Source organism: Acomys minous (assembly GCF_964271855.1).
Source record: "Acomys minous genome assembly, chromosome: 8".
Classification (NCBI taxonomy): domain Eukaryota; kingdom Metazoa; phylum Chordata; class Mammalia; order Rodentia; family Muridae; genus Acomys; species Acomys minous.
In genome coordinates this window covers 50,778,042-50,803,179 of record NC_140489.1, presented here as the reverse complement: position 1 = coordinate 50,803,179, position 25,138 = coordinate 50,778,042, and positions in this window count along the sequence as shown.

The window sequence follows — 25,138 nt, the reverse complement described above, 5'->3', positions numbered from 1 at the left end:
CATAATTTCAAATATTTGTGAGGAATTAGTTTGATTTAAGTGTTAAAATAATTTTAGTGCCTAGTAAGATGGATTGAACTGGATAATTTTAGATAATGAAACCACATGTATGTTTGAAGGAAAGCTTAAAAGCCAGATGAATATAGAATAAGCCTTTAAACACTATTGCGGCTAATCCATGCTGATATAGCCAGTAAAAGTATCTGCCATAATGGAAGGAAAAAGAAAAACTTTCCACAGCATTCATCCCATGAATGAAACCTGAAGAAAATACTTTAGACTGAGGAAAGGATTGAAAATAGCAGCACAGCCATAGAAAGAAATAACAAAGATACAAATATTAAAATATAAAATACCACTGAGCACACAGACAAACACACCAAAAATTAATAACATAATGACGACACTAACACACACATTTCAATGATAACTATAAATATTAGTTGTCTCAATTTTCCAATCAAAAAGACACAGGCTGATTAAATAGATCAAGAAACATAAAACCCATTTGTGTGTTGTTTATGAGAAGCACATTATTTAAGAATAAATACCACCTTCAAATAAAAGGAAAGCAAACAGTAATTTAATTAAATAGGAACAGAAAACAACAGGTGTCACTATCCTAATATTTGAAATATACAAAATATGTCAAACTAGACCTATCAGAACAGTTAAAAAGGACAATTTATTCTACCCAAGGGAATAGTTAACAAAGAAGACATTGCTATCTCATGCGTGCATGCACTAAAGCCTGGAGTACCAGCTTTCATTTTAAAAAGTTCTGCTGGATTTAAAGATACAGATTAACATCAATCTATTAATAGAAGGTGGTTTCAACACCACTTTCTCTAATGTCCAGGTCATCTGGAAAAGAATAAACAGAAAAGTATAAGAATAATGTGACATCATATGGACATCAAATGAAACTAACATATCTACAGAATATCTCCCACAAACTCCAAGGAATATATATATGTTACTCAGTCATCCACAGAAGCTTTTCTGGTTCACAAATTTTTACAAGTTGAAAAATAATTAAAATCGTTCCTTGTGTCCTATCTGACAAGAAAACTAAAAATTGAAGCAAGCAACTCTATAGTAAATACATGAATTCACAAAAATTAAAAACTTCATTACTGGATGATAAATGATTCAAAGAAGAAATCAAGAAATAAATGAAACCTTTGCTCCAACTAATGAAATGAAAATTTAACACAACAAAATCTTCAGGAAAAATTGAAAGCAGTCCTACACAGGAAATGTGTAGATCTACTTGCTTACATTAATAATTAAGAGTACACAAATAAATGACTTAAAATTCAAAAAGTTGTAAAAGCAAGAACAAGCCAAATTCAAACCCAGGAAATAGCAAGGAAGAATAAAACTCAAAGCAAAAATCACTGAAGTAGAAATAAATGAATAAAAAAATAAACACCTATAAGATCTGATTCTTTGAGGATATGAGCAGCATTGATGGATCCTTGACCTACCTAAGCAAAAGAAAGAAAGAGAGGACCCAAATGAACAGAGTCCGAAAAGAATAGAGACTTTACAAGAGATGCCAAGGAAAATTAAATCAAACCCCTCAACAACCTAAAAAGACCTATAGCAAATAAGTAGACTGAAATAGCAATAAAAAGCCTTCCAGTTCATAATAGTTCAGGGCCATATGGATTCACAACTGATGAATTCTATCAGATAGTCAAAGATCTATAGCCAGTCTCTCTTTAACTAAAAAATAATAAAATGAAAGAAGAACCCTGAAACTCTTTCTACAAAGCTAATATCACTCTAATGTCAAAAGCAAGTACAGATACAACACACACACACACACACACACACACACACACACACACACACACATGCATGTGCAAACATGCACAAAGAAAGAAAACTACAGCTTAATATCACTGAAGGAAATAGAAACAAAAATGCTTAATGAAATATTGGGAAACAGAATTCAAACATACATTAAGAACAGCAAGTGAAATAGAAAAGTGCACCTGACAGATTCCCGTCACACACTTCTGTGAGAAGAGCATAAAGTACACATGCAAATCCATCCAAGTGCACAAACCAGGAGTTGTGTTCACATGTCTGTGCGCTCAAAGTGGAGAGATTGGGTTGCGCAATGTTCGCTGATGAGCCTGATTCCTGGCACATGGAAGACAGCTGCGTGAAGAGCTTTACCACGGAGGAACGGGTCAAGCTCCAGATGGATTCCACAGTAGGTTGAGGAAAGGAGATTATTTGGCTAAGAGGGTTGGAAGATTGCTTTTTGTGGCTTGAACAACCCCAAAAGTCCTCAAATGTCAACAGCTAGTTTACTGATCTCTGCTAAATAAAATCCATAGGTTTTCTTTTTTGTTGTTGTTTAAAAAAAAAAAAAGAATATATACCATCACCACATGACTGCATTAGTTTTATCCCTGAAATGCAGGGGTGGTTCAACATATGCAAGTCAACAAATGTAATAAATTACATAAGAGGATTTAAAGATAAAATCACATTTCAATTTCAATAGGTGCTGAAAAGTCTTTAACAAAATCAAACATGCCTTCATGATAAAAGTTCTAGAGAATTTAGGGTTAGTCGGCACATTCTTCAACAAAATAAAGCCATAAATAAGGAATGTACAACCAACAATATGAAAAAATGACTAAAAAACTGAAGCAATCTTATTGAAGTCAGTAAGGAGACAGAGATAGCCACCATCTCCATTCTTTTTAAATATTTACTCAAATTAATCACTGACACAATAAGGAAAACAAAGGAAGTTAACGGGATATAAGCAAGGAAATAAGCCAAACAATCCCTATTTGGAGATACCATGATCCTATACATTAGACATCATTAAAAATTCTATCAGAAAACTCGTAGAAATTACAAACAAACTCAGAAATCTGGCAGGATACAGAAATATCTTGCATAAATCAATTTTTTCCCTATACTACCATCAAACACATAGAGAAGAAGATCCCATTCATCATAGCCTCAAAGAAAAGAAAATATTTAGGAATAACCCTAACCATGGAAGTGAGGACATCTACCATGAAAACTTTCATCCTCTGTAAAAGAGAAGTATACTTAAAAATAGAAAGTCATCTGATGTTCATAGATTGGTAAAATTAACACTGAGAAAATGACCCTTCTTACCAAAAGCTATTTACAGATATTCGATGCAGTTATCAAAATAATCCCCATCTCATTCTTTACAGAAATAGAAAAAGATTATCCTGAAACTCAAACGGAACTGCCAAAAAACACGGACAGGAAAAACTATCCTGAACAAAAAGAACATGCTGGAAGAATTATCATGCTTGATCTTAAGATATATTTACAATCTGAGAACTAAAAACAGTATGACACTAGCACAAAAACAAACACATAGACCACAGGAATAAAAATCAAAGACTCAAACATGAGCACATACAACTGCAGTCATATAATATTTGACAAAGATGCCAAACATATTAAGTTGGAGAAATGAAAACTTCTTCAACAGTGGATGGAAAACTGGATTCCTGCATGTAGAAGAATTAAGTTAAGCCTGTGCTTATCACATAGCACAAAAACTAATTGAATAGTTCAAAGAGCTCGTAGTGAAACCTAAAACACCGAAGCTTTTAGAAGAGAACATAGACATTATCATACATGATACATGATACAGGTGTAGAACAGGGCTTCATGAATGTGACTACCTTTCTGCAAGAATTAAGGTCAAGAATTGACAAGTGGGACTTTATTAAACTAAGAAGCTTCTGCACAGCTAAAGAAACTAGCAGGCAGGTGAAAAGGATACATACAAAATGGAAGAAAATCTTTGCCAGATTTTCACTCTGATAGAATATAGTAAGAACTTGATAAAAGAATTTTAAAAATACTTATTCAATAAAAGACCTGGAATACAAGTAGAATTCTCAAAAGAAGAAACAATATTAGAAGATGGGAAGATCTCCCATGCTCATGGATCTGGAGGATCAACACAGTAAAAATGGCCATGTTACCAAAAGCAAGCTACAGACTCAATGCAATCCTTATTAAAATACCCACACAATAGTTTACAGTTGTAGAAAGATCAATTACCAACTTCATATAGAAAACAAAAACCAAGGAATAGCTAATACAATCCTGTACAATTAAAGATCTTCCAGAGGAAACTCCATCCCTAATCTCCACATGTACTATAAAAACGGAATGGTATTGACATAGAAATAGGCTGGCCAAAGCAATCCTGTAAAAAAAAACAAACAAAAAAACAAACAAAAAACAAAAAACAAACAAACAAACAAAAACAACAACAACAACAAAAAACTTTTGAAGGTAGTACCATCTCTGGTTTCAAGTTGTACTACAAAGCAATAGTAATAAAATCTGTCTTTCCGTGCTGCCCAGGGACGGGTCAATACAGTGTTGTTCTTGATTCCCATCGTAACCTAAAGGGAAGCTTACACAACGTCTGGAGCCCTTGATGTCCTGCAGATGATGGAGGAGGATGTCTTCAAATTCCTTTCTGCAGGAACCCACTTAAGTGGCACCAACCTTGCCTTTCACATGGAGCAATACATCCACAAAAGGAATAGTGATGGTAGCTATACAATAAATCTGAAGAGGACCCTGGAGACTCTGTTGCTTGCAGCTTGGGCTACTGTTGCCATTGAGAACCCTGCTGGTGTCAGCATCACCTCCTCCAGGAACACTGGCCAGTGAGCTGTGCTGAAGTTTGCTGCTGCCACTGGAGCTACTCCCATTACTGGTCACTTCATACCTATGACCTTCTCCAACCAGATCCAAAAAAGCCATCAGGGAGCCATGACTTCTAATGGTGACTGACCCCAGGGCTGATCACCAGCCTCTCACAGAGTCCTCTTATGTCAACCTGCCCACCATTGCTCTGTGCAACATGGGTTCTCCCTGTGCCATGTGGACATTGCCATCCCATGCAACAACAGGGAGCTCACCACTCACAAATGTGGTGGAAGTACTCCACATGCATGGCACCATTTCTCATGAGCTCCTGTGGGAGGTTATGTCTAATCTGTACTTCTACAGAAACCCAGAGGAGATTGAGAAGGAGGAGCAGACTGCTGCTGAGAAGGCCGTGACCAAGGAGGAATTCCAGGGTGAATGGATTACGCAAACTTCTGAGTTCACTGCTGCTCAGCCAGAGATGGCAGACTGGCCTGAGGGTGTGCAGGTGCCCTCTGTACCTATCTAGCAGTTCCCTACTGTGGATTGGAGCATCCAGTCAGCCACTGCAGACTGGTCAGCAGCTCCTGCAGCACAGGCTACTGAGTGGGTTGGAGCCACCACAGTCGTGAGCTGCTCTGCAGACACCTAAACAAAGGAGGAAATGGAAGGAAAATAAAGTTCCTAAAAGTTGAAAAACAAACAAACAAACAAACAAAAACCCAACAAGAACAACAACAACAAAACAAGCAAAACCCACATGGTATTGGCGTAAAAACAGACAAGTTGATCAATGGACCCAAAAATAAGCCCACACACCTACAGACACTTGATTTTTGACAAAGAAGCCAAATACAGATAATGGATAAAAGATAGCATCTTCAAGAAATGGTGCCTGTCTTACTGGATGTCTATGTGTAGAAAATGTAAGTAGATAATATTTATAACCCTGTACAAAACTCAAGTACAAGTGGATTAAAGACATCAACATAAAATCAGACACATTAAATCTATTAGAAGAGAAAGTGGGGGAAGAGCCTAGAACTCATTTGCACAGTTGACAACTTCCTGAACAGAACACCAATAGCTCAGGCTCTAAGGTCAACAATTAATAATGGAACCTCATGAAACTGAAAAGCTTCTGTAAGGCAAAGAACACTGTCAACAGAACAAAATGACAGACTATAGAGTGGGAGATCTTCACCATCCCTACATCTGACCAAGGGCTAGTATCCCAAATATATAAAGAACTCAAGAAATTAAACACCAGCAAACCAAATAACCAAATTAAAAATAGGGTACAGAAATAAACAGAGAATTCTCAACAGAGAAATATTGAATGGCCAAGAAACACTTAAAGAAATTCTCAACCTTCTTAGTCATCAGGGAAATGTAAATCAAAATGACTCAGATTCCACCTTATACCTGTCCAAATGGCTAAGTTAAAAAAACTCATGTGACAGCACATGCTGGCAAGTATGCTGAGCAAAGGGAAAACTCCTCCATTGCTGGAGGGAGTGCAAACTTGTACAATCACTTTGGAAATCAATCTGATATTTTCTCAGAAAATTGGAGCTAGTGCTACCTCAAGACCCACCTATACCACTCCTGGTCATGAAAGATGTCCAACCATACAACAGAGACACATGCTCAACTATTTTCATAGCAGGCTTATTCATAGTAGCAAGAATCTAGAAATAACCTACATGTTCATCAACCAAAGAATGAATAAAGAAACTATGGTATATTTACACAAATGAATACTACTAAGTTATTAAAAACAAAGAAATCTTGAAAATTGTAGGCAAATGGATGGGACTAGAAAAGAGTGGGGTAACCCATGGTATATACACATTGTATATATATACTTACAATGGGATATTAGTGCAACATAGATGTCCTCTGAGAGACTCCACAAAGCAGGGCTTCTGAACAGATGCTGGGATTCCACTCTTGGACTCAGGCTGCAGCACTGAGAATGGTATGGATGAATAGAGGAATGGAAGGTCCCAGAGGGTTCAAGAGACCCACAAGGAGACCATTAAGGTTTGCAGATCAGAACCCAAGAGGGACCTGCACAAACTGTTGCACCAACCAAGGCTAATGCATGTAGTAAACGTAGACCCCCGTTCAGATCTAGCCAATAGACTGCTCATTCTCCAGGGTTGTGGAGAGAGTGGGGACTGCCTCTGACATGAACTCTCGTGTTCCCAATTTGATCACTTCCCCTTAGTGAGGAGGTCTGGAGGCACACAGAGGAAGGTGAAACAAGCTATCTGAATGATACCTTATGTGCTGTGGTCATATGGTGAGGGTCCCCTTCTGTCAGAAGTCTAGGGGAGAGGAATAGGGCTGAAGAGGGAGGGAGAGTGGGAATGGGAAGACACAGAGAGGGAATAATATTTAGGATGGAATCTGAATAAATTATAATTTAAAAAAGAAACGATATAAATAAGAGGCATCTTTGAAAAGTTCATCATCTCTATCAGTTAGGTAAATTTAAACCAAAACAACACTGAGATTTCATATTACCTTGGTGAGAATAACAAACATCAACAAAACACATGAAAACAAACATTGGCAGAGATGTTGGAAAATAGACCCTTCAATAATTGGCAAGGTTTTAAACTGGTACAGTCACTATGAAAATCAGTGTGGAGAATTACAAAAGGCTAAAATTGAATCTATTCTATGACCTAGTTATATCTAACACTCCTTGGCATATGCTCAATGGACTTATGATCCTATTCAACAGATACTAGGCAAGTTGTGTTGATTGCTTCTCTATTCACAATATCTAGGTAATGGAAACAGCCTAAATGACCTTCAACCACTGACTGTATAATGAAAATGTGATACATACGCGATATGGAATATTATTCAACTGTAAAGATAAATGAAATCATGAACTTTTCAGGTATATGAATGGAACTACAAAAGATCATATCAAATGAAGTAATTCTATCCCAAAATGACAAACATCACATGTTCTCTCCCATAGGAGGCTCCTAGCTCCAAATCTTCAGATATCAGTACATATATGGAGTACTGCAGAAAAAAAAGAAACCAAGAAAGTAAAAAGGATACATTGCCAGAGTATGGGGGAAGGGAGTAATGCAGAAGAGAATTGCACGGTACAAATGATCTGATCAGGGAAATAGGAAAGGGGGGTTTCTTAGGGAAGGTGTGAGTGTAAACACAGAAGTTTGGAGGAGGGGAAAGGGGAGAATTGAGATACAGTGATTTGATGAGGTCAGTAGGAAAAGGAGTCTCTTCAGGGATGAGAATGGAGGTAAATATTAAAGAAGTAGGTAAAGACTGAAGAAGTAGGACAAAGGAGAATAGCAAGATACAAGTGATTTGATTGGGTAAAAGTGAAGAAGGGGTGGGTTTTAATTAGAAGGATAAATATAGAAGGAGGAAGGAAGGAACATAAGGAACAAGCCCTATGAAAGCCGTTTTCATTCAATCAACCACACTCTGTAAAAGTAGCTTGTTAGCATTCCTTAAAACGTGTTTCTCTCTACTTCCTTGCCACTTTGCTATAATAAATTCTCTACTTTTGCCTTTTTAGGTCTTGGTGAGTTCTTTCACTGATCATGTGTCACTGTCCTGTTTCCTCTTTTCCAGCAGAAAAATGGAAATATTGAATTCTGAGCCAAACAAATGAATTTGTTAATTTTTTAAATTAGCTGTTTAAATATGTGTTTATTCTATCATATTTGCCTGCCACTTACAGAAATAATAAATGCAAATCATTTAGTTCATTATTATAATGCCATTCACAATGTATTTTAAGAAATAAATATTAGAAACCACACAGGAGACCTTGGAATTATTGAATTAACTGCTTTTTAAAAGATGTATTTTATACAATTATTTTGTTATGAACATATACATAAAAATCCTAGCTCAGAATACCACATTGAAATGGCCTCTTGAAAAACTTTGAACAACATTGGAAAAATTAATTACAGCCTATTATAATATTCTTCCATTTGTGTGTGTGGCACGTGGTGTGTATGTGTGTGTGTGTTATGTGTTAACAGTAGACATGGAAATAAATGGGAAGTGAGGCAAATAATAAGTATAAACTTTAGATGGCAGAATAGATAGAGACATTTTAGAGAGACTGAGAAGTTTTTTACCTCAACGTGTTTAAAGTTCTGGCTATGATTTGTGTAGAATTCTACTTATGTCAAGGATGAAAACAATTCATGTCATCTATCCATATAAAGCCTTAAAACTAAGAGACACCCTAGTCTCAAAGACTTTCATTATTCTATTTGATTTTTTAAAATCTTCTTTCTCTGATCAACACATGATGCACATATTTATGAGGTACAATTACTTTATTGCTCAGCTGGCTTAAGCATTTATGGTCAAGTGATCTTCCTTTGTATGCATTGGCCACACTATAATATTTTGAGCCTTATGTACATTGAGTAGTAATAAGGACAATTAACATGTCTATTATTGTAAACTATATAATTTCTTTACATTGATTACATAGTATATTCAAATTCTTCTATTTTATTTAACTATATAGCTATTGAGATATATAGAACTGCTTACTGTTAATAGTGTCTACTTGACAGAATTCCAGAACTTTTTTCTTCTATCCAAAGCTATCATTCTCCCTTTTCTCTCTGCATTATAGAATACTAATACTTAGAGAAGATTTGTTTCATGAAGAAAATAAGATTGTTCCCCATTGCTGGAGAACTGGGTAACAGCTAGGAAGTTTTTAGCCCAATTAAGTTCCCAAATTATACTTTTAGGATTCACAGTTGGTGGAAGAAGACCATTCTGTTAATTCTCAAGCCTCACTGTGTGGCTCTCACCATATCACATTGGGAAGGAAAGTCATGTACGGGGAATCATGGCTCCTGCTGCTGTAGCAGCAGTTTCAATGATCCAGGAGCCTCATTTCATTTCAGAACAAAGTAAACATTGCAAAAGTAGAAAAAGTAACTATCACTTCTAGAAGCTAATTATATATTATTTTCAAGTGTGTTCTGGACTCCAAACACACACAAGGTTCATCAAGGACATAGCAAGAGCTTCAGGGGCCTACTGATATTGGAACTGTAGAAATTCAGAGTCCCTAGGGGAGGGGGGCAACTGCTGGAACGAAGGGAACAATTCATTATTAGTAGAAAGTATGGCTTCTGCAACACAGGAAGGGCAGGAAGAAATGTGTGTGGCACCTGTTTATCCTCCGCCTATGCTGTTAAAAACCCTCATGTAACCTTAATGGTAAACAGAGAAGCATTACAGCCACAACCTGAAAAGAGGATCATGTGCAGCAACTCAGGAATGAGGGACCATGCAACACTGGCTATTTTACACATTCCACAGTTAGAGAAAGCAGCTGTTGTCCTGGATAATAACCTGCATCAGTTATGATACCTAATGCAGCTGCAGGGACTAAGCCCTTCATTTGCCGCACTGTCCATTCTTTCAATTTCCCCTGCGACAAGTAACTCACCATCTTCTTGTAGATGCTGGTAATGGCACTCATCCAAATGATTCTTAAGCATTTTGAGGAACAGACTTAAGTGTATCCTGTGCTTTAGGAGTGAAGTGTTGCTTTCTGGTAGCCCTTAGTTGTCATCTCACTGAATGCTATATTCCTTTATTGGGGCAGGCCACATTAAGTGAGTGATCAATGCAGGGTCTAAAGACCCATTCTTGTGACAAATTGGTATCCCTGGGAAGGGCTGGGCTTGACTGGCCTTTGGTGAGAGTGCATTTCCCTGACTGCCATTTTCCTGCTACTCTTTTATTCCCTTCCCTTCCCTTCCCTTCCCTTCCCTTCCCTTCCCTTCCCTTCCCTTCCCTTCCCTTCCCTTCCCTTCCCTTCCCTTCCCTTCCCTTTCCCTCCCTTCCCTTCCCTTCTCTTTCCCTCCCTTCCCTTCCCTTCTCTTCCCTTCCTTTCCTTTCTAAAGCTGTTAGTATAAATAACCTTGCCTTATAACTTCCTGCATACTTGCTTCCAGGGAACCTAACCATGAATCAATTAATGACTTCTTTAAAGTCTGTATCTAAATGATACATTGTCACTTTAAATGATAAATATTGAATATGTCAATTTATAGTCTTAAAACTGGAAACTTCCTTTAGGGGAAGATAGAGAGCAATATAACCTAATGATCTCCTTAGAAATGCAGTATACCCACTACAGTGGAGTGTAGTTCCTTCCCTAGAGGAAGGAGGAAACCTCAGGAGTAGCATCATGGATTCCTGGCCTGTGGTATGTGGCAGCTGCTGCCACAGGGACCTCAACTGGGACCTCATTAGACTGTCAGATCCACAGTTGTGTGGGATCAGATAGTGCATGCTTTTAAGAGTCAGAGATGACTCTCTCCAAATTAGCATCAAGAGTTCCCAATCCCAATAGTGGGGTAGAATCGCCTATGAATGTGTAAAGGTATTATACGGGTAATCTAAGCCAAATGAACTCCTGCAATCTCCGGGAAATGCTTTCAGAATGCTTTCAGGATGCTATAGATTAAGACAGTTCTCCCAGCCCTTTCCAATGAATAGTGCGAATGAAGCATTGACATCTCTCCCCAGAATGACCTGGACTAACCGGAAACCTCTACGAAACCCCTCTGAATTTCCACGTCTGTTGCCCTTTCTCTTATTAGATTACTAACTGTTTATATCCTTTCCCTTTTTTAAAAACCAGAAAAAGGAAATATGTGGCCCTACCCTGATTAATTTGCTTATTGTCTGATCTTGGCCTCCAGAAATTGACTTGTTATCCCCTCTTCTATGGGGGGCGAGACTAAGGTGAAACTGACAAATGACTACAGAGTTCAGTTTCCAGGTGCAAAATCAATACACATATTCATGGCTTTTCAAAGCCTCTTTCTGTTTGGTTGCAATGATTTTCAATTTCCATGTTCTTTTTGGGGTCAATCAATAAGGTCTGGACTCAAGACAAATCATTCAACCCTTTGTTCATCCCCATTGCTTTGAGCAGCAGAAACAGAGTAAGAAATGGAAGTGCACAAATAGCTGCATTGGTAACCAATTCCCAGGGCATTAACTCTCACCCAAACAAACATGCACAGAAGACAGGAGGCAATAACCCTAACACCCCCTTCTATGTCACGTAAGTGTTATTCAAAGGCTGAAAACAGTTTCAATGAAATAAAGCTGTTTAATATTAGAGCCCACGTTATACTTCATAGCATTTTGAATGCTTGATATATAAGATCTTTTCCTCACAATTTGTGGGAACCTTCTACTAACTAAAAAGAACCAGTAAAATATGGGAAAATGACACAATATTTTAATATTTAAAGCTCCCTCACTTGCAGTATAAAATAAGGAAGTCTATTATATGCCTAAAATGGAGTTTATCTGCATGAACAGTTCTTGTAAACTAAAGCCTGTGTGAGACACAAAGTACAGTTCAGATTGTTGAGCATGTATCAAAATGACATGAACTAGGCATGGGGCACCTCCTATCTCGACACTGTGGAAATGAAGACAGGGGTGTGAGGTTCAAGGGTGCCATCGGCAAGTTGGAGGACACCATGGATTGCAGTGTCAGACCTTGTCTCCAACACAAACCAAACAAGGAGCTGAGGCGCTGCCTCAGTTTGTAAAGTATGAAGATCTGGCATCACTCCCAGCACCCTCCTAAAAATCAGGCATGACAATGTGCTCCTGTAATCCTCGTGCTGGGGACAAAGACAGGTGGAACCTTGGAGCTTGCTGGCCTCCAGATCTAGGCAAATTAGTGAACTCCAGGTTTAGTAAGACCTTGCCTCAAAAAGTAAGATAAAAAGAAACTGAGAAAGATACCTGGTATCACCCCATGGCCTCCATACCCAATTGTCCATACACCACGTAAAAGGAGTAAACTGTTGTTTAGTTTTAGAATGTGGTAGTTTAGTAGGCATTCTTATAATAACATGCCATGGAATGTAGAAGCTGATACCACAGGAATAGTACAATGTAGGAAAAGAAATAACCACCAGGTAACTTAAAAGAAAACCTTTCACAAATATCACTGCAAGGTGACCCAGTTAGCTGTTACTAACTGGCCTGCACATTCACAACCAGATGCTGCTAACGTTGAAAGGTCAGATGTACAGGTGGATGGATGACAAGGTGCATTGTTTTAGAAGATAAAAGGAAGACTGTGGGCATGACTGCCTCACACCCATATGGAACGCTGGGTTCTTCTGGAGTCTATATGCTTCTAGTGCTCATGATGTCAGCCTTGAGTTTTGTGGTCTTTGATTAAGCACCTCTTTAGACCCTTATCTGGCTGAAGAATATCTGAGTGCTTACCTTATTTTTTAAGTTTCTTCTTCATTTGTATTTTTTCTAAGTTAATTTTTATTTCTCTGTCTGTCTGCCTGCCTCTCTCCCTCTCTCCCTCCCTCTCTCTCTCTCTCTCTCTCTCTCTCTCTCTCTCTCTCTCTCTCTCTCTCTCTTCTCTCTCTCTCTCTCTCTGTGTGGTGTGCATGTTCCCTCAGGGGCAAAAGGAGAGTGTAATATTCCTTTGAACTGGTTGCTATAGACGGTTGTGAGAAACCTGATGTGGGTCTTAGAAACTGGACCCCATGGAGTGCCATTGCTCTGGAAGAAGAGCAAAGGCTTATGGATGGGGTCCATGTCCTATGCCCCCACATATGATGCCAGGTGACCTGCTCTATTATTCCCCCTTATCCTCTAAAGACAGGTACTGAACATGGAGCTTCTTATTGTTATTTATGTATTTATTCACCTACTGATTTGTTTACTTAGGCTTGCTGGCCAGCCACCTACAGTGATCTTCCTCTCTCCACTCGCCACCCTTCCTACCATTGCTGGGATTGTAATGATGTTTTTGGTGTAGCACCATAGCCCAGATTTTATGTGGGTGCTAGGGATGTGCACTTTGACCAACATGCACTCACAGAAAGTGTTCTAATCCACTCAGATATCTCCCTGGCGCTCTATATTTCATTTTTATATTATCTTTCATGCTTCCCCACTAGTTGAGGTGATTTCTTCTGTTGGCTTCATCTCTCTAAGATTCCTCATAATTATCCACAAACACACAGGCACTCTGCATTCAGCTGTGTCATCAGGACATTACATTATGTTGATTTTGAAACAGAATTTCACAGTATAGCCCAGGCAGCTCAGTCAGTCTTTGAACTCCTTAAACTCAGGGCAGTACTCTTACCTTAGTCATGTACGTGTTAAAACTATAAGCATGACCCACTACACCTAGCCTGTGTTCTCATATTTTATAAGTGCTTTGACCTAAAGAAATATGATGTCTAATCAAAGACACCACTAGAAAATCCACAGAACCAACTAACCAGGGCTCATATGTGCTCACAGAGACTGAATCAGGGAACCTGCAAGGGTCTGACACAGGCCCTCTTCATATATATTATGGCTGTATGGTTTAGTCTTTTTGTGAGACTTATAAAATCAGAAGTGGGGGACTTTCTCTGATTCCTTTGCCTCCTTTTGGAAACACTTCCTTCTGACTGGGTTGCCTCACCCAGCCTTACTAGGAGGGGAGGTGTCTAGCCTTATTGGAACTTGATATGCCATGTTTGGTTGGTATCCCTGGGAGGCCTGCCCTTGTTGAAGGAAAAAGGAGGCATGGATCTGGAAAAGAGGTGAGGTGGTAGCGGGATGGAGTGGGAAAAAAAAAGGGAAAGGAAACTGCTGTCAGGATGTAATATGAGAGAAGAATAAAATAAAAAATTTTTTAAAAATCCGTTTTCTGAGGAATAGGAAAGGAGGGTGAGGGAGAGGGAGAAAGAATGGAACTGTGAGGTGGAGGAGAGATGGGGCTATGACCAGGATGTAAAGTGAATAAATAAATAAATTAATTAAAAATTTAAAAGTTCATTTAAGACATTTTATAAATATTTGTAAAATAATTTGTAGCTAAAATAATGTATTCACTAATTTAGAATTCTCTCAGTAAAAATGCTGTTATTTTTTCTAATTATAGACATGCCTAACCTAATGTCAGGCCTGGTTGTAAGTCATAGTGCCTTTTTAGCAGCAAATACACAGATAGACATACAGGTTCACAGTGTTAACTGTTGTGATTAAAGCATGTTACTATATATCAAAGCTTTAATATTTTAAAATTGGGGCAATTATTTCATGATGTATATATATGGTGAGGTTGAGTACATCCAGGAGAAATTGGGAATAGCATAAGGTGAATTTAACAAAAAGAATACATTGTGTTAATGTATGAAATTTTAAAATAATAAAAATATTATCTAAAAAGATTTACATACTAGTTATAAAAGGACAAAGAATATTGTAATAACTTTCTAAAAAGAATTTAATACTTTGTGGAATAGAAACAGTTTCCGTTAGTTTATAAAATATACCTCCTTAAGAAAGTGAGTATAAAGGACACTTATAAGAAGCTAAGTGTTTTATGATTGACAAGATATGAGATTTCATATGATAGGCACATTACTTAATTATTATAGCTTTTTATGGATCCATCAAAGCTCCAGATATTTCTTTCTATGGCTGTTTCCTGTGACTGTCATAAAATTACTTAAAGGTTCTGGCAGTACGTGCTTTTGTTCAAGACAGTTAATGGTACCATTTATGTAGGGTTTTGTTGTTGTTGTTGTTGTTGTTTGTTTGTTTGTTTTCTTGCTTGGGGTTTCTTTGTTGTTATTTTGGAGTTTTGTTTTTGTTTTTGTGACAGGGTTTCTGTGTGTAGCCCTGGCTGTCTTGCATTCATTTTGTAGACCAGGCTGACCTTGAACTCACAGTAATCTGCCTTCCTCTGCCTCCCCTCTCCGGGGCCTGGGACTACAGGCCTGTGTGAGCATGATTGGCTTGTTTGTGTGGAGATTTTACTGCTTCTCTTGGTAACAACCAAATCCCATAATCCATTGGTGGATGCCAACTGGGCTTGCCATAGCAGGTTCTACAATAACAGAGCTTAACAGAAATTCTGATCTCCATGGTTCCTCTAATAAATATAAAACCCATCAACTAGTTCTTCCTCTGTCATACCCGGCTCCTCTGCACAGCCCTCTCCCACTGTGCCAACACATCCCAAAGAGCTACGGGAGCTGGGAACATTGGCCTCCCGGTGCTCATCAAATTTCTCACATGCAATTATCTGCAACCTAGTGATTGTCACAAAGATGTTTTCTGCTATATGCTTAATTAACTCAGTTGATAAGTCTTTGATGCATAAACAAATGAGCCTTTTTACCAGAACATATTGTCAACAGCCTAGGAAAACGTTTTGGTGCAATAAGAGTCAGAGATGATTCTTTGTCATTCGTTAACTCATTTTGAAATATAAACATTAGCATTCAATTTTTCTAAACATACAGAGAAGGCAATACTTCTTAGAGCAATAATAAAAGTAGGATTATTTTTAATTGTTTTCATAACTGAGAGTTATCTTCTGGAAGTAACACAAAAGTATGGATATGCTCCAAAATCTCTAAATCCTTTTTACATCCATAAACAATATTTATAACCATCTACTACTGACACTGGGCAGCATGGGATGAGATTATGTTATTTCAAACACTGTAATGAAAACTGATTGGCTTTGTTGACAAATCTGCCGTCATTGACATCATAGTTATGTAAAGATATCTTGAAAAAGTGTAGCATGACTAAATATTTCTTGTTTGGGATTCTGTCTCACATACTAAGAAGTTGCAAACGGCAGATGTGAAAAGGGGTCGAAATGATACCAAAGATTGCTGAGAAGTGGGAAATCATCCGTGGACACAGACAAGGGGTACCTACAAGATAATCCTAAAATAGAAGGGATTTACTCCTTACTATGTCTTTACAATATTCAGTGTCTTAATTGGCTGAAAGATGCATAAGAACTTTTGACACATGTGCATGCTGGAGCTCACATTTTCCTAGCACAGCAGAGGCTTTTGTAGCACAGGGACATTCAGAATTTCAGTGACTTTGAACGTGGACAGACATGAAGTACTTCTACAAATGGCACTGGCAGGTACCAAAGTTATAAAGAAATTGGGAGTTTAATGTCAAAACTGTCATCTTGTTTTAATTGTATGGCTTAAAGACTTTGCCTATTCATCACAGTTGTATAAATATTTCTGTGACAATAGTTTTAAATGGTAAAACCATTCAATGTAATGCCTTTTATATATAATTACGCTTGAAATTAAAAAAAAGAAAATAAAGCATCAGGGAAAACTCTAATGAATGCATATTACAGCTTACTAGACAACTCCAATGATCATGGTTTGGTTTTATTTTTAAATTGATGCCTAACCTGTTAATGTTTCATTGAGCTTTTTCCATCCCTTTCTTTCTTTTTTTTTTTAAACAAAACACAAACAAGAACTGTTAAATGTAATTGCTATGTGCTTTTTTCCTTCATTTCTGTTCAGCATTTTTATTTTAGAAAAGAACCCACAGTGAATGCAGCAAGGTAGAATGAACCACTGTTTTCTTATTCTGCATTATTTCTTCACATTAAAAGTAACTCAACTCTGTCTTCATCCAAAAGATCTCTGGTTAGAGAAATGCTTTAAAAAGCTCATAGCACATCTAAACAATGAGAAGAACTGAATATAATTTCAGCTGGAGCAGCCACCAGACATTGCATTGGTCCCTCTTCTCTGAAGCAGTTGGTTTGAAATGTGATGTTATTGTGTGCAACACATGGGATCAGCTTAGGTCATCTCCTCCTGTCACTCACTAATAGTCCATTTCAGAAACAATGCTTGAACAATATCTAGAGAATTTGACCCAAGTCCAAATTTCAATTGCACCTATTCGTGTTTCTTTAGCGGAGATGCCTTGGACCTTTGCGATTCTATGCAAATATTCAAACTATTTCTATATATTCCAAAAACATTAAAACGTTGAGATCAACTATTTGTAGAGTGTATATGAATCAGGTACTTCAGCACACTGCTTCATACCAAGTGTAAACAGTGGTGTTTTATTTAACACTGCAAACTCCACCCCATCTCTAGCTTTCTGGCATGGCAAAACTTCCAGTTTTGTGGATAATTCTAAGTATTTTATAAATACACAATATCATTTCATTTTTCTCACAAATATATGACCTATTACAGCCAAGTAAACTCATCCATATCAGACTTGTACGAGTTTAACTTTTGTCAGTATGAGATGGTGTTCTGTTGTTGTTAAGGAGGGTAATTATATGGTCCTGATCCAATTATCCTTCCCTCTATAAAGTGCTTCTTTACAACTTCTGACATTATTCCATTTTTTTGCTCCTTTATCAATCCTAAATCTAGTAGGAGAATGCTATATGTTTTGTGTTCTAACTCTCAGAGTCATAAACTACAAAGGTTTTTCACAATTGTTCTGGTAAGTTTTGATAATAATTTTAATTTTTAACAATCTCTAATTCATCATAATTTTATTTGTGGTGTTTTTACATTCTGATTTTGTTTTTTAAAAAACACATCTAAATTTTAAAATAGAGATAAACTCTCAAATTTTTCCACTAAGTGGAAGAAAAGAATGCTTGAAATGTTTTACTTTCAAGCATGCTTTTTTTTTCACATTTAGGTCTGTTATTTATCTAAAACTGATGTATATATACAGGTTTCATTCATCTTTATTATGAGCAAAAATATGAATTTTTGTCATTTATCAAATTTGTATGTGTACTGACTTATTTCTAGTATCTCTGCTTTCATTGTTCTGTATTATGCTACCATGTTAATAACCCTGTATTTTTATGAAATATTTTCATGTATTTTATAATTCATACATGGATTTCATATATAGGCTAATCCTTGATTTATTTACATATTGTTTAGTTTCATTTATTAAAGACTTTGTCTAGAGACTTCCACAGAGATTTCTCCTGTTTATAATCATAGTCTACATTTAAATCTTCCAAATTTTATTAGTAGGTCTTTTGACTTTCTGTAAGTTTTTATAATTTAATCATTGCACTGTGTCACGGTAACACAGCCAGATGAGAAGATACTGTGAGTTTGAAGCAGTGGTATTAATTATAGTTTAAAGAAAAAACTTTGGCTGCTCTCTAGATAAGCTAATCAGAGTTGGCGTAAAGGCTGGTTGAAAATAAGCATTTTGAAAATGTTTCTATAATCTAGGAAATTATCTTATTCAGAATCTAAAAGGGACAGTAGCTTGAAGTGGAGAGACTTCACACTTTGAAGGTAGTAACAGCAGGGTGTGGTGATGTGGGAAAGAAAAAGAAAAATTATGGTGGACGCTCACATCTTTGCTTTGAGAAATGGTTGCTGTGGAAGAAAATAGAGAAGACCTCAGGAACAAAAAAAAAAATCTGAGTTGTGGGATTCAAGGAGCTCTCTTTCCAGACTGTCTAGAATCACTGTTAGCTGTACGGGCTGAAGAAATAGATTGGGACTGATAAATGGATAATGTACATAGCAGTCAGCTGAGCAGTCCAGGTTAGAGACATAAACTTGGAGGCCATCCAAATCCAGGGTTTTCTGTGTCCTGAGACTGAAGTGAGAAAAGAACTCAAAGTGACAAACAACAAAAGAGAAGTTAATAGCCCGAAGACTTGTGGTTTGTGGTTTATTAATATGTAAAGGTGTAGCTATGAGGACTACCATATTACGAGGAGATCAAGAATACCCAACAGGAAATGTAATGGAGAAAGTAGTCAAGTGTAGCACATGAGAAACAAGATGGTGACAGGGCATCTTTGAGAAGAAATGCTTGATGCACTCCTCATCAAGTAATTATTAAAACTGTTATGATTTAACAGCATGGACTCAAAAGTGACATCGACAAGAAAACTATGGTACTGGGATAGGAAAAGTGGACTAATGACACTTGTGCATATTTAATATGAAATCATGCCCCATTTCATGTAGACTTACGCTCATAGCATGGAAGATAAAAGCACACTAGAAGCCAAAATGAGCCCTTCTCTCATGCCAGAGGCTGTTGTAGACACACAAGCCTGCCAGAATGAAGCTAGCCCAAACTCCCAAGCTGCTGAACTGTGAAAAGATGAAATGAACAATAGCAATAAACCAGGATAGTATGAGCAAAGTAAAATCCAAAGAGATTTTTAAAATAGTTTAGTGGATACAAACATAACGTAAGAAGGAGTAGAATATAAAATTGAGAGGAATGTTTGTGCAGACAAAAATGGTTTTGAGTTGATAGAATTAAATTTAGTTCATAGATAAACACATATGCCAGAAGTACGAAGGAGAGAGAAAGAAAAAATGATAAAGATATATTTTAATTTAAAAAATAAAAAAATATTAATGTTACTCCTAATGTGAATTCCAGCAAGGAGAAAAAAATTAAAAAGAGGGTAACAATTTACATGGACTAGACAAAAGAAAACATAAAGTACATGTCAGAACTGAAGTTCACAGGTTTCCATGCCAAAAGAGATCCCTTAACAATTACAAAATATATAGCATGATCAAATCTGCCCCAAGTACCAACTGGGTCTCTGTGAACAAGGATTGTAGGACATCTTATTCTATAGGGAACAAGGGCGGGGTCCATACAACTTCAGACACGCCTTCCTCATCCAGGATGCTGAATGCTCAGCACATCCTACATTTACTCCAGGAACCGGATGCATGATTGGTTACAGCTGAGTTAGCCAAGGCTGTCTGGGTGCACTGCTGTGATATGCAGTCATATGTGCTTTTGGAGGTATTCTAGAGTGACTGGCTTCAGGAATCTGTGGGATGCAGAAAAGAATTTGTGTTGAATGTGTAATATTTTATTGTGCTGAAGGACACATTCATGATGCTCAAATGTTTTTTTTATGTGTAATTAAATTTTGCCAGCTGTCTTAGTGTGTGAATGGCTTCCAGTAATCTCCTAACATTATGCAAATTTTCCTGGCTTAGCAATATTAGAGATGGTAGGCACAGATTTATCACATTAAGAATATATCCTCTGTGGTTGACACCAGAGGATCAAGTCAGGAAAATGAAAGCATGTGATATTACAGAGATCAGAATAGCTGAAGGGAAAAATGAGTGTAAAATATGAATAGAGCACTTCCTTCTTAGCAAAAAGGAAAAACCTCCAAGATATTAGATAATACAGTATATATGAATGCAAATATATTGCACTTTATTCTTGATAACAATCGTGTAAAGTGTAATTTATGTGCATGCCTTGTCTATAGGTATATGTTTGTGTGACCGTATTTGTGTGTTGGGGGGATGTGTATGCAGGAGTGGAGTGGTGTGTGTGTATGTGTGTGTGTGTGTGTATGTGTGTGTGTGTGTGTGTGTGTGTGTGTGTGTGTGTGCAGAAGCCAGAGAATATCAGCTATTCTGTTCTACCATGTTCCACCCTATTCCTTGAGATAGGTCACTTACTGAACCCAAAGCTAGGAAGGCAGCCAAACGAAACTCGTTGATCACCTTGCCTCAGGTCCCAAAGTTCTGGACGTAAAACAGTTCATGAATAAGCCTGGAAGCTTTTTCCCTGAATGCTGGGTTTCTGAATTTGGAGCATCATGCATTTACAACAAGCTTTCTTACTCATTGAATCATCTCTTCTGACTTAGCTTTCCTGTGCTCTGAGGATATGGCATATGTAGTGCTTTTCATATCACAGAGTATATCTGAATAGAAAATGTGGATTGTATCTTAGCATCTTTTCTTGTCAAATTTTGGTAGTTACAGATAAAAATTGCCCTGGATAAAATAGTGTGCATGAAATAACCTAAATGAGCCAATATCTAGCTTTTTTAAAAATGCCTACATTATACATGTATAATAAAATATATGTGGAGAATACACACTTACGTAACTCAGTACAGGCTTGCTGCAATTTGTAAACACAATGAGTTTTCTGAGACAGAAAATAACAAGTACCAATGCAATTACTATCCTTGAAGAGCCAAAAGGTTGCAATTAATCATGCTATACCATTGAGTTCCTCTGTAAATGTTAGCCTCCTCAGAACGACGCACACACTGTGTACTACCTTAGATATAACAGCTACAATAGGGACTTTCACTTGGTGTCTGTGTGATCCTGTGTGCTGTGTATCTGTGTACGAGGTGTGAATGCTTTGCAAACAAAGCAAGCCATGGTCTATTTTTAAAAAGTATCAATTATTTACAGTTAAAAGTTGGAAAAATAGTAGTACAATAAGGTTAATTATCTGGAGAAAAAGCTGAAGGTATTGTTGGGGAAGGAGTTGGGAAGAGAAGAGGAAGATGGCTACATCTTGCTGTAAAATATGAAATAACTGCCTTTTTAGAGATATTTGTATATTTTAATAAGTATTAAAAATTATCTGAAAGGACATATATGTGTGGACCTTCATAAACTCTCTGTTATGTTGCCCTTTCCTGAATATTACAAATATAGTTCTAGAGATTTTATCTTTTTTGGCTGAAGGATAGTTGATTGAAATTTTATTTCTTAAAAAAATGTTTATTGATAAACCAAATAAAGTTAGCTATAAAGAAGCCTGCTTGAATAGCACTGCTTGAAGCCAATAATTTTTTTCAAAGAAAGAAGGATTTAAATATTTATGAAATCGGGTTTATTTACTGTTTTGAAACAGAAATTATTAAAATTTCATGAACTTGTAGGATTATTTTCCCTTTCTACAACAGGTAAAAAGGAAATGAGTTTCATGTTATTAAATCAAAATGTATGCTAAGCTAATTAAGAAAATGAAATTATACCTAACATGTAAAAAGAAAATGATATTGTAACATCTTCTTATGCTTAATTATGACGTAAACTAGAACAGAGTTGAAACTGTATGCATTGAGCTTTAGAAGGTGGATGCCGTGCATTCATTCAGACTTCATTATGGAGGAAGCATTGGTTTTATTCTTACATCTATATTTCACAAAGAGAGTATCAGAGGGAAAGAGCTTGCCTCACAGACAAGGTTGAAAGCTCCACTTCATTTTATTTCTTATCTTAATAGCAGGGAGCTGCTCCAAACTGAAAAATATGTGCTTTGGGAAGATTGAACTTGCTAGCTTTTGCAGAGTTCTTCATCTTTTTCTAAAGGACAGTTATCAGCTAAGCAAAAGAGAAGGAAATTAAGCATTCTGCTTGGCTTATGATAGCATAAATCCATGACTATGTGGCTAGAAAACTCCAAGAATGAGAAATGAAATTTTATATTTTATGAGTGAGGTTTTAGGGTGTTGCTGGGAATATAGTTTCTGAGTGGTAGGTGCCCCCTACACTCCTCTGTTCCCCCCCCCGCCACCTCCCTATGTGCACTCTACTGGAATCCTCAGTCCGTGAGTGTAATCAAGCATTTTACTTTTCCTAAACAATACAATGTCCAAACTATAATGGGGCATGGCCTGTGAGTTTGGTTATAATATATAATGCTGGAGGAAACCTTGAAAACACTCTGCCAGACCCTGACCACAGAACTTTCCATTCCCTTAAGGCCCCCATAAGGTGTGAGTTTAGGCTTAAACTCCTACCCCTACGCTGAAACTCCAGCACCCAACCCCAGCCCACCGCCACTGCTCAACTTAATTGCCCACTATCACCTACATCATGATAACCTCCAGCAGACAGTTTCTAAAGATGAAACCACTTTCTCTGGATAAACAACCCTGGGAAGCAGCTGTTCCATGTAGCCTGTGAAGCTGCATTTAACTTCCCGTTCCCCAACATTCCCACATAAGTCCAAGTGTCCCCTCCATACTTGATGAGCATTCCTGTTCCTGGAGGGAGAGTGTCTGCTCCCTGCTGTCTGAAACAAACCATCCCTTGTGTTGAGTTCAGAGTAACCTTTTTTTTTTTTTTTTATTCCTGCCTCCTGTCTTTAACCTGCCTCAGAAATATAACTCTATATGCATTGTATAGTTATATGTGTGTATAGAGGTGTATATTTGCATATGTAATTGCTCTTATGTACTACTCAAAAAGAAAACTATCGTCTTTTATTGTAAGATCTCTGGGAATCAGGTTATTTACTCTTCCAGTGTGAGCCTGTATTATATGTCTCACAGTTTCAAAATCCACTGTATAAATTGACTTTAACATTTATTTCAGGCCAGTGTCTATCCCCCAACCCCTGCTTTTCTGAAGCCATCAGTTACTTTTATTGGCCACAGACTCAGATCTCTCCAGCTATTGAACCAATTCTCATCAAAGCAGATCATTCATGTCAATTTGCAGTCTGTCTTTAGCCAGTTGAGTTTAGAATTGATATTAAAGCCCTGATTTCAGAACACCATCAGCTTAGGGCTTAGGGAGTAATGTTTTTAAGCAGTTGGACTCTAATCTGCCTTTTATTTTTTATTTTTGAGGGGGTTATTAGATTTCTTGATTTTTTAATATATATATACACATTTGTGTTATTACATATATATACAAAATAAACTACATACAGCAAGAAGAATCATGAAACCATCAGGAACTATATAAATGTTATATCCTTAGTGTTTCAGCTATTTTTATTTGGTAGCTTGAAGAAAACATCTTTTCATATCTTGGTACATCTAAAATTTTAAATGTAAGTCAGTACCTATAGTATCTCATCACTATCAACGTAAAACATCTATCTAGATATAGAAACATCTTAACCCCTAAACAACTAAGCTTAATTGCAAAACGAAACTATCTGGTCTTCAACCCCATGAGAGACTTGAGAAGGAATAAAATTAATTACCTGAGTGTACAGGGAGTACAAGTTAGCAGCTTTCCAAATAAGAAGATAAAAGAGACAGTTTGTTACCTAAGTAGTCACCCAAAACTCTCTATAATGTTGGAGCATCATTTCCAGGCTTCTGGCCCCATATATCTGACAGACATATTTGTGAGGCAGAAACTATTGAGGACTTGCTTACCTTGTCTTGGCAGCATTTGGCAGTCAACTCTGCCTGCATCCAGCAATAGCTGAGGCCCTAAGATCAACCATTAATAAATGGGGCCTTATGAAACTGAAAAGCTTCTGTAAGGCAAAAGACACTGTCAACAGGACAAAACAACAGCTTACAGATTGGGAAAAGGTCTTCACAAACCCTACATCTGACAAACTATATATCCAAAATCTATAAAGAATCAAGAAATTAAAGACTGACAAACCAAATTAACCAGTTAAAAATGGGGTACAGAATTAAACAGAGAATTCTCAATAGAGAAATATCTAATGGCTGAGAAACACTTAATGAAATAATCACCATCCCTATTTATCAGGGAAATGCAACTCAAAAAGACTCTACGATTCCATCTTATACCTGTCAGAATGGCTAAGATCAACAACTCAGGTAATAGCACATGCTGGCAAGGATGTGGAGAAACAGGAATACTGCTTCATTGGTGGTGGGAGTGCAAACTTGTACAATCACTTTGGAAATCAAGCTGGTGCTTTTTCAGGAAATTGGGAATAATTGCACTTCAAGACCCAGCCATAGCACTCCTGGGAATATACCCAAAAGATGCTCCTCCATACAACAAGGACAATTGCTCAACTA